We start from the raw sequence: 13016 nt of genomic DNA, 5'->3' as shown, positions 1-13016 counted from the left end.
TGGAAATTGGAGGATCCACTAGGGCTGTGACAACCTTCCAGGTGTGGGGGTCAGATTGGGTAACATTTTAATCTGCAAAGGATTTTAAACACTCTTCAACATTACTCTTTTCTACTCTTTCCATGACAGCTTACACATAATAGCTCAGGGACAAAGCAACAAAGTGCTCCCCTCCCAGGCTGGCGGAGCTGCCAGCAGCCTTTGCTTGCAGAGCCTCACTCTGTGCGAGGCACTGGGTGCTCGCATCTGTAGTCCCCTTCCATCCCTGTTTCAACTCCGTGAATAAAGCTGTAATGTCTGCAGATGGGGAAACTGAGGCTTAGAACAAATACCTTGACCTGGGTGATAATTGGGAAGCAGGGATTCAGATCCAGAATTTGCCTGGTTTCAAAAGCAATTCTGTCTTCCTCCCTCCCTAGGGAGCGTCTAGAGGGCAGAGAACTTGTCTTATCTTTGCCCGGCATCCCAGGCGCTGAGCACCGGGCCTGGCGCATAGTAGCTGCCTGGCGAGGGTCTGGTGGACTAATGAATGGCTGTGTGGCTGGGTTGGCCAAGGAGGATAGCTGAGAGCAAGAGTCCCTGCAGTACATCAAGGATGCACCATGCACTTCCCTTCAGGCCTCTCCCAGCTCTGGATTGCTGGTGGCGTCATTTGCAGAACTCAGAATTCTGTATCTGGAGGCTGGTGCATCCTTCCTTTATCATTTTGAAAAATCATAGGACAGGAGTACACAAAAGCCACAGTGCCTTTGCACCTTCTGTCCCTTCTGCCCAGACTACTCTCCCCAGATGATCCTGTGATAACTATGCTCTCCCCAGATTCTCACACCTGTATCTCATTACAGTGCCCCCCCCCCCCCTGCCCCGTACAGTGTCCCCACAGCTGGCTCTGTGGGCTCCAACCATTGTCTACACAAGTTCACTGAACTGCTTCCTGTCCTTCCTTCTCTGTCAGCCCAGAGCCCTGAGATGTGCCCAGGCCCGTGCCCATGTAACGCTGAAGTCTGGGGGATTTAACCACCCCACCCCATGGTATAAATGTTTCCCCAGTGGGAGATGAGAACAGGTCGATAGCGCCCTGCCCCTTCACCACACACCTCACTGACAGATGCAGCCTGACTGGCTTCCCCGAGGTTCCTATGAGAGCAAATAACCAGCTGATCTTAGTGGGGCTTGCAGTCTGACAAAGCAGCAGGAAATAAGCCTCCCCATCAGGCTTTGCTCCCTGTGGGGCCTGAACAGAGATACCATTGTTTAGATCTTGGCTCAAATGTTGCCTCTCTGGCGAGGTCTCTGAACCCCCAGCTAAAGCAAGCGTACCCTAGCCGTACGCTCAGTGCGCTGTTTCATCTCCCACACACTTGCTCAGTGTTCAAAAACCAACTACAGGACTTGGGGTCTGTCTCCTCCATTGAGACACTGCCCCGGAGAGTGGGGACTGGACCTTTTAACTGTTTTTGACGTCTCCCAGTGCCAGGCACAGGTGCTTAGGGAATGTTGGTGGGGTCCCTGAGCACCCTGGGTGACCACAGCAATTGGACACACAGACACCTCTTCTTAGGCAGGAGAACAGCTCCCAGCTGGTGTGGATTCTCTGGACGCGGTCCTCTCCTGCAATATTGTCTGCACCCCTTTCAGCCATCCATTCTCAGTGTCTTTCTCTAGATCTTGCCGTTGCCAGTAATTGACCAGTAAAGGCACTCAACAAGTACTTTCTGGAATGGATGAGTGTCACTCCCTCTTCTCACCATCCTTTCTGCTGTGGTTAGCTGCCCCCTTCCCCCCATACCCCGCCCCCCGACACACAGGGCTTTGTGATCATCCCCAATCTGTGTGCAGACCCTGTGGCCATGAAACACCGGCCTCTTGTGTCCCCCCGGGTTTCCCTGCTCAGCCTTCTGTGTCCAGGGCACAGGCTGATGGAGATGCTACTACAACCCTCCAGAGCTGGTGCCTCTGTCCACCCCCTCCCTGCTCTGTTACTTGGGCTGCCTGCTGGATGGGAGCTCCTCTCCAGCACTGCAGTTAGGGAACCAGAGCATCCAGGCCTTCTCAATGTCTGCACCCCTCATCCTGCTAACCTGGGGTGGACCCCACACGTCCCCTAGAGGCGCTGGCCACAGAGAAAGGACCAGACCCCAGGCCATGGGGAGATCCTTAGAGGAACCTGGGCACCACCAAGGTGCACGGGCCCCTGGATGGGGAAGAGCTGTTCTCTGGCTCAGTTAATGGGCTCTTGGGTCTCTCTGTCTGCTTCAGACAAACGTCAGTGGCCAAGGTGGCTGGTCAAACCCTGCCTGCCCTGGGAAGGGAGAGTTGGTGTGTGAACCAGTGGAGCTCAGGGAGCCTGCTGCCTACAGTTCCCACACGTCCTGGGCGGAGGTGGGGTGGGGGTGGGGCTCTGCGTCACTCCAGCACCTCAGAAGGGTTTGACCTTGGTCCCAGCAGCAGGGAGGATTGCTGCCTCTCTCCCTCAGTGGTTCTCGCAGGGCTGGCCTGGCCGGGCGTCTGCACCAGACAGCCTGAAGCAGCCGCTCACGTTTGTCTGCTTCATTGGGAGAATCTATTCCAATTAAGGAGCCCACATGCGGTTCCATCCGCTGCAGAGTAAACCCACTCCAGTTATATGCCTGGGGGCCAGGCTGGCTCTGTAGCCCCACTGGACTCACGGTGAGATGGCGTGGGGCCCAAACGCCTTCGCCTCATGGGCTCTATAAGCCCCTCTCTAAGCAGAGACCCAGGGTGGCCTTTCAGGTCTCAGGCAGCACTGTTAGCGCAGACCCCAGAAGACGGGTGGCTGGTGCAATGGGAAAGCGCAGACCCTTCCAGAACTAAGTCGGCTCACAGACCCCGGCCACTGACCGGGGCCTGCCCCTGCTCACCTTCCACCCACCCCTCGCTCCACTGGCCCCTGGGGGAGAGCCATGGTCGTGGACACGGCTGCCTCCCTGCCTCCAGACGGCGGGGCAAGCCAGCTTTCCACCCCCACCCCCAGTGTTCTGCTTTCGAGGGGGACCGGCTGTCCAGGACAGTCCTGCGTCGTGGGGAACCTGAAGGTCAGTCACCCTGCTGCTTCCCAGGACCACTTCTGGCACCAGCTGCCTTGACTGGGTTCCCTGAGACCCAGAACCCGAGGTGAAAGCTTATGAGCTGGCGCATCGCGGGGAAGAGCGGCCCTGAGGGGGCGGGGTGGGCGGGGGGCGGCGAGGCAGGGACAAAGCCAACATCAACACAAGGGGACGCGTCAGAGAGGCCTGCGCACTCGTGTTGGGGGTTGGTCCTGGGGAACAGGGCGGACTGTGCATTCCCACCGGTCATCGGCAGGCATCTCTGCGGGGGCCCCGTCAGCCTCTCCAGCAGACCATGCGCAGGTGCCCGTCCCCGGTGGGTCAGTGTGGTGGGGGCAGGGGGTGTGATGTGGCTCCGGGACCGTGGGGGCAGCACAGGGCTTTGCTGAGTTGCTCTGGCCTGGGGTGCCGTGGGAACTACGTTTGATCAGATTTTTCCATAAATACCTGCAGGGCAGCACCCATCAGACCCCCACCCTCAGGCCGGTCATCCCTTCTGCCTCTTGCATTTCCCTGACTGAGGGCCTCATCCCCTTACCCAACTGAGCAGAAAGCGGGTCATATCCAGCTGCCTCCCAGTGCTGCCAGGTCTGGGGAAGTAAGAAAGGTTGAAAATAACAGAGCTCCCTGGGGGTCTACAGAGGGTTGGCTGGAGAACTCTCAGCTGTCTTGGTAAAAAGGATGCTGTCTCAGGACAAGGGATCAACAGGAAAACTTCTTTGAGCCAATTTGAGACCCAGAAGTTAGGGGAAGACCTCTGAAGGAGGGACCAGGAGACCCCTGCCTGCCTCTAAGCAGCTGTGGCCCCCTCAGCCAGGGGACCTCTCCTCCCACATCTGCCATGGCTCCAAGGTCTCCTGGGGTACTTCACTGAAATCTGGGGAGTCATGAGGCTTAACACAGTGGTTTTTCACCTTTGAGGATCACAGATGCCTGAGATAATCTAGAGGGAGCTATGAACCCTCTTCCGAGAAAAATGTTCATGAGCATAAACACAAACAAATGTATATAAAAATTCAGGGACTCCTAGACACCCCCCAAAGCCCCTTGAAAAATTCCCAGATGGTATATGGGCCCTGGGTTAAGAACCATTGGACTGTACTAGCCCTTCCTAATAATACATTAGAGACACAGGCCCCCTTCCCTCACTGCATGGACAGCTCTGTGCATTGGAGACCTGCCTGGCCTCTGCACCCCCTCCTTTCCCCTCCCTTAACCATGCAGCCTTCTGAACAGGCACCACCTTCAAACTACGGGCCATCTGTTTTTAAGCAGAGCTTTACCGGAAACAACCATGCCCGCTCCTTTATGTACTGCTGATGGCTGCTGTCCACCAAACAGCAGAGCTGCGTAGTTGCCGGAGACTGAACAGCTGCAAAACCTAAAATATTTATTAACTGGCCCTTTACCAAAAAGTCCTCCAATCTTCCTCAGGATAATGGTAACCACTGATGAAGAATTGCTACCTGTCACGCACCATACCAGGTGACTTAAGGCTACACAAAAACTTATAAAAACTTCGTGAAATGAACTTAGTTAATCCCATTTTGTACACAAGAAAGAAGAGGCACAGAGAGAGGGGGAGTGACTTATCTAAGATCACACAGCTGATAAACAGCAGACGAAGCTTTGAACCAAAGCTCAAGATCTTTCCATGACCCTGCATGACTGAGCCTCCCAAGCAACACCTGGCTGCATCACAGGATCGCTGGGATGGCCTGTTGTCAAGTCATGAGTCCTGGTTTTGGTGGCTATAAACCTGACCAGGCCCTGGGAATGTTAATCCCAAGCACGCCCTTCTCCTAGGGGTTGAGGCTGAACTGCAGAGCCCCCAAGACCAACAGACTGGAGCTGGTCTCCAGCCAGCCAGGAGTAGGGGAGCATCCTGGATCAGGCGCTCCCTGACGAGGTGCTGTTTGTTCTAGATTCTGTGTAACCCTGCAGGGAAGTGCAGCCTACAAAGCACGGTGACACCAACACTCAGATTCACGCTGCTTCCCCCACCCCACCTGCAGCAGACTGTGCAGAGCCAAGTTCATGTGCCAACTCACGGGCTGACTCACATGTCTTTCCACGGAAAAACAGAAAACTCATCCTAGCTTTCAGAAACATCAGGAAACAGTGCGTGTGTCGTTTTTCTCTCTTTACTGAGACAGCTATGGCCCGCTCCTGGCTTTCAGTGTGCCGTGTGCAGGCCTGAGATGACAAGTTCAACAGAGAAGTCAGGAAGGGAGTGGAAAGTGCTGCATGAGAAGAGGGCTTTCACACTTTAGCAAGAGGTAAGGGCTTGTGGTTTTTTTTTTTAAGAAGAAAATAACTAGCTGGATAGAATACTAACAATAATAATATAAGAAAGGGAAGTGCTTCCTTCAATAGATACCTGTCTCAATTCAGAACCAAAAGTCACAGGCTGGGTGGCTTAAACAACAGAAATTTATTTTCTCCCAGTTCCAGAGACTCCAAGTCCTGGACGAAGGTCTGGCAGGGCTTGGTTTATGGTGAGAGCCCTTGCTGGCTTGCAGGTGGCTGCCTTCTCACTGTGTCCTCACACATCAGAGCAGCTGGGTTGGGGAGAGTCAGTTCCAGTGTCTCTTCCTCTTCTTCTAAGGGCACCACCCTATCTGATTAGGGCCCCACCATTATGACCTCACTCAACCTTTGTCAGGTCCTCCCAGGCCCCATTTCCAAATACAGCCACAGTGGGGGTTAGGGCTTCAACGTATGAATGGGGTGGGGAGAGACACGGACAGTCCATAACAGAGCTCCTGGCTACCCAACTTCAGAGACCGTTTCCAACTCCACCTTCCAGACCTGTACCTCCCAAACCTGTGAGTGTGTAAAGCAGTTTGGGGGTGGGAGTCGGGCCTGCAATGCTCACTTCTGTTATTTGCAATGTGGCAACATGTATTTGGGTTATTTTAAAAATAGTTTCCACAAATCATGGACAAACAGTGTGTTACTGAGACAATTTGCTGTCGACAGCAGCCCTGTTTTAGTTCAATGGGAAAAAATGCCCAATTTTAGTCATGCTTTCGAGAACACGTGCTGCAGCCTACAGAGGGTGCTGAAATAATAAGGCCACTTCAGGGGAGGGTGCCCCCTTCTGGACAGTCACATGCACTACAAGGTACATGAAGCAAAGGAAGATGGGTGGAGAATTCATTTAACTTACAGGTCTGGGAGCCTGGCTGCTCAGCGAAACTCCTTCCCCTCCTGTCCCCCAGGAATGCCCTGGGGGAGATAAAGTTCCCTTCCTTTCATGGCTTCTCCCAGCCTAGCTACATCTTAACTAACAGGGATGCAGTGGCCGTGGCAACGATGGAGGAATCACCAACAGCCATTACAGAGGGTTCACCGTTTGGGGGGGCAGGGAATGGTGGTGCGCACAGTACTTCCATTACCCCACTTAATCCTTACAACACCCAGTTGAGGGCGTAGTTAGTATTATTATCCATGTTTTCTAAATTAGGAAACCGATGCTTAGAGAGGTTAAGTAATTTGACCAAGGTTGCACTGCAAGTAAATACCAGAGCCAGGATGTGGACCAGGTGTAAAGCAAGGTGTGGAGATGGGCAGGTAAGCAGGCACGTACGATGCAGTGTGAAGAGGGCCATGTTGGGGTAAACATGGGGCCCCACAGGGGCACGGAGGAGGGCGCCAGATCCAGGAGAGGGGCAAGAAGAGGCCACTGGAGAGAGGCTTTGCAAAGGAGGTGCCGCCCAAGGTCAGGTGACAGGCTGAGTAGGAATTATCCGAAAGGCTTGGGGGCGGGTACAGAAAATAGAACCTGCAAAGCCACAGAGGCACACAGGAGGGCACGGGTCAGCTGTGACTCCAGGTGGCCAGAGCAGGGGGGTGGTCCATGTGGGGCCGAGGTGGGGGATGGGACCGGGGGATAGGCAGGGCCCTACCACAGGTCTGGTGCAGTGAGTGGACGGTCTCCCACTGACAAGCGGCTGTCCTGTAGGCTCCTACGCCAGGACATGACAAGATCACATTTGTACTTGGTGGAGGGCTCTGGTTGCTTGTGCCTTGGGGGTGGGATGGTAGGACAGATGAGATGTGGGGACTCATTAAGAGAATAAGCCAGGAGAGAAATGCAGGGGTCTGAAAGGTGGTGGAGGCCGTGGGCTGCAGAGATGTGAGAGACATAGTGTGGGTGCCCTTCCGCACATGGCGGTGGGAGGGCTGGGCCTGGGTGCCAAGGAGTGACTGGCTGGTAGATGGGGGCAGGGTGGCACCTCTCATCCAGGGGAAAGGTGGGAGGAGACACAGGATTGGGGATGGGCGAGGAGGGTGGAGATAGTGGACACGTTCAAGAGCAAGGCCTGGGTGGGAAACACTTCTGCAGTCCTCGGGGTAGACTTGTGGGCTTCCTTGGGGAAGCTGGGGAGTAGAGAATGTTCACAAGATCAAGGTAAGTGGGAAACGCAAAATTCAGAGTTGTATGTGCAGTTTAGGCTGAGTTTTTGGAGTTAAAAGGAAAGCATCAGGTTATTAGCAGTGGTTTTTTTTTTTTGAGTGATGGGATCATGAGTGTTTTATATGTCCTTCCTTACCGTTTTCTGTTTAATCAAAAATTTCCCAGCAAGCATAATTTGTTTTCATAATCAGAAATATGTATATGTGTACGTATTTTGTTTTAGTCTCTCCCTCTGGAGTCAAATCATCCAGAACCCTCTTGGCAGAGGTGGGTGCCCCCTTCTGAGTCCCCAAGCCCTTCTCTTTGGGTACTTATCATACACTGTTGTATTTGCTTAACCACAGGAGGGTCTAAGTCCTGGTCGTCCCAGTGTCCTTAGCTCCAGCCCAGGACCTGGCACATAGAGGCGGAATGATAAACATTGGAAAAATAAAACTTAGAAGGCCTACCGCAAAGCATGTACCCCGAGGGGGAGGCAAGACCCGGGACCCCCAGGAGCCCTGACAGTGCCCTTCTCAGGGTTCACAGGCTTGGGCAGAGGGCAGGAACTTGCTGTATATGGAGCTCTCGATCCTTGGCAAAATCTGTTTAAAAGAAAAATCTATTTGTAAATGCTAATGAAATGCTCATATGAAATAAGGATCAGTAACGATAATATATCAACTCATAAATGAGTTCATAAAAAGCAGTGCTAGTTTTATAGAGAAAGATTTGGTGGTAAATAGTCCCAACTTTTTAAAGCACATAGCTGCTGACTGAGCAAAACTATCCAGGTATTTATTTACAGACACCGTAGTTCCTACGTCTGATGACATTGGCACAGGAATATTCATTCCAGGACAGCAAAAGATTGCAAACGCCTGCATGTCCATGGGGACTGGCTAAATGCATCCTTCTAATGCAGCTGTTACAAAGAATGAAATGGCTCTCTCAATACAGGAGGCAACCCGCTCCAGAATACACTGTTAATTGGGAAAAAGCTAGGTTGATAGCAGTGTATGTTTGTTATTGTATGGACTCTCTGGCAACAACACTTGCTTCCAGGGAGGAGAGCTGTGGGTGGGACTGGGTGGGAGGGGGTGTTCTTCTCACCACAGTGTCTTTTTGTTACGTTGAGTTTTGTACCATACTAAGGCACCCCCCATATGCAAAAATTAATAAAATAAGAAATAAATATTTAGTGAGGCACAATCAATACCAGGCCATATCAAATATGTATTTTAAACCACAGTGTGTTCACTGTATTTTGTTTTCCTTTTTTTCAAAGTTCTGCTCAGAAGCGCTAACCTCTCTTGTTTTCAGGAAGCAGCTAAACTCTCTGTGTATCTTAACAGTTTCTCTTGAAAAAAGTTTAGGTGAAGGAACTGTTCTGCTGTTTTTTAAAAAATGAGGTTTAATGTATAGTATCCGACGTTTCTGCCCTTTTCTCACTGCCAATCCCATGAAGGGGGTCACTGGAGGAGCTACCAGAGGGCCTGAAGGGGGTCTGAGTGGAGCAGGTGGGGTTGCAAGTGGCCCCTAAGGATGATAGCTGGCTACTGGGAAGGTGGGGCAGGCTGGAGGAGCCATGGGGAAGCCCCTGACCCTCACTTGCCTGAGGTTGTTGGCCCTCTCATTTGCTGACCCGTGTGAGATGAGCCGTGCAGGCTCCAGAGGTGGGAGCTGCCACTCGGAGCTGTGTGGGCTTGAGCTTCAGTTTCCTTCCCTGTGACATGGGCATAACCTCAGGCTCAAAGGATCATGAAGGAGGAAACCCCCTAGACCCTCTAAGCAGGATAGAAGCTCTGGATCCAGCCCCAACGCATCATTCCCTTGGATTTCCTGTGAATGTTGCTCCCTGGAGCCCACAACCTGGGCCTCTGGGCTTCATTCTGACTGGAGAACTCCAGGAACCACTCCTGAGTGTGCGTGCTGGAGGCAAGCCAGGCAGTGGCCTAGGATGTGATCAGAGGGAACAAGTGTGATGTAGGTCCCCAGGGGAGTGGGAGGTCAGTATTCAGGGAACTGACCAAAGAGTGAGTAGGACTTTAAACAGTTTGGAGTCAAGAAGCAAAGGAGCACAAGAGGGTGAGGTGAGGGGTTCAGGGCAAGGTGCTGGGGATGTGGTTTTGCTAGGTGCTGTGTGAGGGCCAGACAGGCTGCCCTTTAAAAGTGAAGGGCTAGATTCACAAGTGGGAATTTTGTTGGATCCCATAAAACAGGAGGAGATATGGTTGGCCTTCAAAATTCTCCTCCAAGAAGCTGCCTAAAGTTTTCCTCCAGGCTCTCCTCCCACTCTGCTGAGGCCCAGGGGTCTCTGGCTGCCCTGTATGCTGGAGGTGAGCTTTGTAATTCACATGGACCTTGTGCCCCCAAACACCCAAGATTCTTGGAGGAAAGTATTAGAGATTTGTGATTTGGGGTATGTTCAGGCTTTAGTTTCCAAGACCTATACTTCTATAGGGGACCAGGGGCTCAGGGCTGGGTCAGACTGGAAAATTTCAGGCACCATAAAATGCACCAACATACATAGAGTACCAGAAGGAGAGGAGAGAGAAAGAAGCAGAAAAACAATCATTTGAAGATACTTAAGAAAGAATTTCAACATTTGATGAAAACCCCTAATCTACACATCCAAGAAGTGCAACAAACTCTTAGTATAAACACAAAGACACTCACACATAGGCACTTCATAGTATAAATTCTGGAAAACAAAGAGAAAGAAAAAATATTGAAAGAAGCAAGAGAAAAATGACTGGTCACATATAAGGGAACCCCAATAAGATTATAGCTAATTTCTCATCAGAAACAATGAAGGCAAGAAGACACTGCTGTGACATTTTCAAAGTGATGAAAGAAAGAAAGAAAAAAAAAAACCCAGACTCTTGCATACAGCAAAACTATCCTTGAAAAATGAAGGTGAAATAAAGACATCTTCAGTTTAAAAAAGAGAAAATATGTTGCTAGCAGACTATGTCACAAAAAAATACCTTCCATGTTGGAAAGGAAGTAGCAGAACTGTCTCTTTTCACAGATGGCATGATCTTGCATATAGTAATCCCTAAGTAATCCACTAAACAAACTATATGAACTAATATACAAGTTCTGCAGGGTTAAAGAATACAAGATCAATATCTAAAACTCAATTGTATTTCTATATACTCGCAATAAATAATCAGAAAATAAACTTAAGACCCATTTACAACAGCATCAGAAAGAGTTAAATAGGAATATATTTAACAAAAGAAGTGAAAAACTTATCCTCTGAAAACTACACAACATTACTGGAAGAAATTAAAGAAGATGTAAATAAATGGAAAGACATCCCATGTTCATAGATTGGAAGATTTAATATTGTTAAGATATCACACATCCTGAATTGTTCTGCAAATTCAACACAATCAGTAGTGAAATTGAATCAGTAATTTAAAAAACTCCCAACAGGCAGAAGTCCAGGACAAGACAGCTTCACAGGTGAATTCTACCAAATATTTAAAGAAGAGCTAACACCTATCCATCTCAAACTAGTCTTAAAAATTGAAAAAGAAAATTGTATGAGACTAGCATCACCCTGGTACTAAAACCAGATGAAAACACTACAAAAAAAAAGAAAATTATAGGCCAGTATCACTGATGAGCATAGATGCAAAAATTCTCAACAAAATTTTAGCAAACCAAATTTGACCATACATTAAGGATATTATACACCTTGATCAAGTGGGATTTATCCTAGGGAGGCAAGGATGGTTCAGTATCCAAAAATCAAGGAATGTGATACTCAACATTAATAAACTGAAGAACAAAAATCATCTCAATAGATGCAGAAAAAGCTTTTGACAAAATTCAACATCCATTTATGATAGAAATTCTTAATAAGTGGGTAGAGAACATACCTCAACATAATAAAGGCCATATGTGACAAACCCACAGCCAACATAATACTCAGCAGTAAAAAGCTGAAAACATTTCCTCTGCAATCAGGAACAGGAAAAGGATGTCCACTTTCACCACTTTTGTTCAATATAGTATTGAAAGTCCTATCCATAGAAATCAGGCAAGAAAAAGAAATAAAAGAAATCCAAACTGGAAAGCAAGAAGTAAAACTGTCACTGTTTGCAAGTGATATGGTACTGAATATAAAAAATCCTAAAGACACCACCAGAAAACTATTAGAACTAAGAAATGAATCCAGTAAGTGTACAAGACAAAATTAATATACAGAAATCTGTTGCATTTCTATACACTAACAATGAAGTGTGAGAGACAGATTAAGAAAACAATTCCATTTACAATTTCATCAAAAGAATAAATACTTAGGAATAAACCTAACCAAGGAGGTAAAAGACCTATACTTGAAAAATTATAAGACATTGATGAAAGAAATCAAAGATGACAGAAATAAATGGAAAGATATACCATGCTCATGGGTTGGAAGAATTAATATTGTTAAAATAACCATACTCCCCAAGGCAATGTATGGATTCTATGCCATCCCTATCAAAATATCCATGACATTTTTCACAGAACTAGAACAAGCAATTCTAAAATTTGTATGGAAACACAAAAAACTCTGAGTAACCAAAACAATCTTGAGAAAAAAGAACAAAATTGTAGGTATCACACTCCTTGATTTCAAACTATACTACAAAGGTACAGTAGTTAAAACAGTATGGTGGACTTCCCTGGTGGCTCAGTGGTTGAGAATCCACCTGCCAATGCAGGGGACACAGGTTTGAGCCCTGGTCCGAGAAGATCCCATGTGCTGCAGAGCAACTAACCCCATGTGCCACAACTACTGACCCTGCACTCTAGAGCCCATTAGCCACAACTGTTGAGTCCACATGCCACAACTACTGAAGCCCATGCTCCTAGAGCACATGCTCCACAACAAGAGAAGCCACCACAATGAGAAGCCCAGGCACCACAACAAAGAGTAGCCCCTGCTCGCCGCAACTAGAGAAAGCCCACATGCAGCAACGAAGACCCAACGCAGCCAATAAATAAATAAATAACAAGAAAAGGGGCTTCCCTGATGGCGCAGTTGTTGGGAGTCTGCCTGCCATTGTAGGGGACACGGATTTGAGCCCTGGTCCTGGAAGATCCCACCTGTCATGGAACAACTAAGCCTGTGTGCCATAACTACTGAGCCTGCACTCTAGAGCCCACAAGCCACAACTATTGAGCCCACGTGCCACAACTACTGAAGCCCGCACTCTGCAACAAGAGAAACCACTGCAATAAGAAGTCCGTGCACCGCAATGAAGAGTAGCCCCCACTCTCTGCAACTAGAGAAAGCCTGTGCACAGCAACGAAGACCCAATGCAGCCAATAAATAAATAAATTTATTTATTAAAAAAAAAACAAACAGTATGGTACTGGAACAAAAATAGACACACGGATCAATGTAATAGAATAGAGAGCCCATAAATAAACCCACACCTATATGGTCAATTAATCTATGACAAAGGAGTCAGTGGAGGAAAGACAGCCCCTTCAATGAATGGTGTTGGGAAAACTGAACCGCTACTTGCGAAAGAATCAAACTG

Source organism: Hippopotamus amphibius, chromosome 3 (assembly GCF_030028045.1).
Source record: "Hippopotamus amphibius kiboko isolate mHipAmp2 chromosome 3, mHipAmp2.hap2, whole genome shotgun sequence".
Taxonomy (NCBI): Eukaryota; Metazoa; Chordata; class Mammalia; order Artiodactyla; family Hippopotamidae; genus Hippopotamus; species Hippopotamus amphibius.
Note: the sequence above shows the minus strand (reverse complement) of the source record.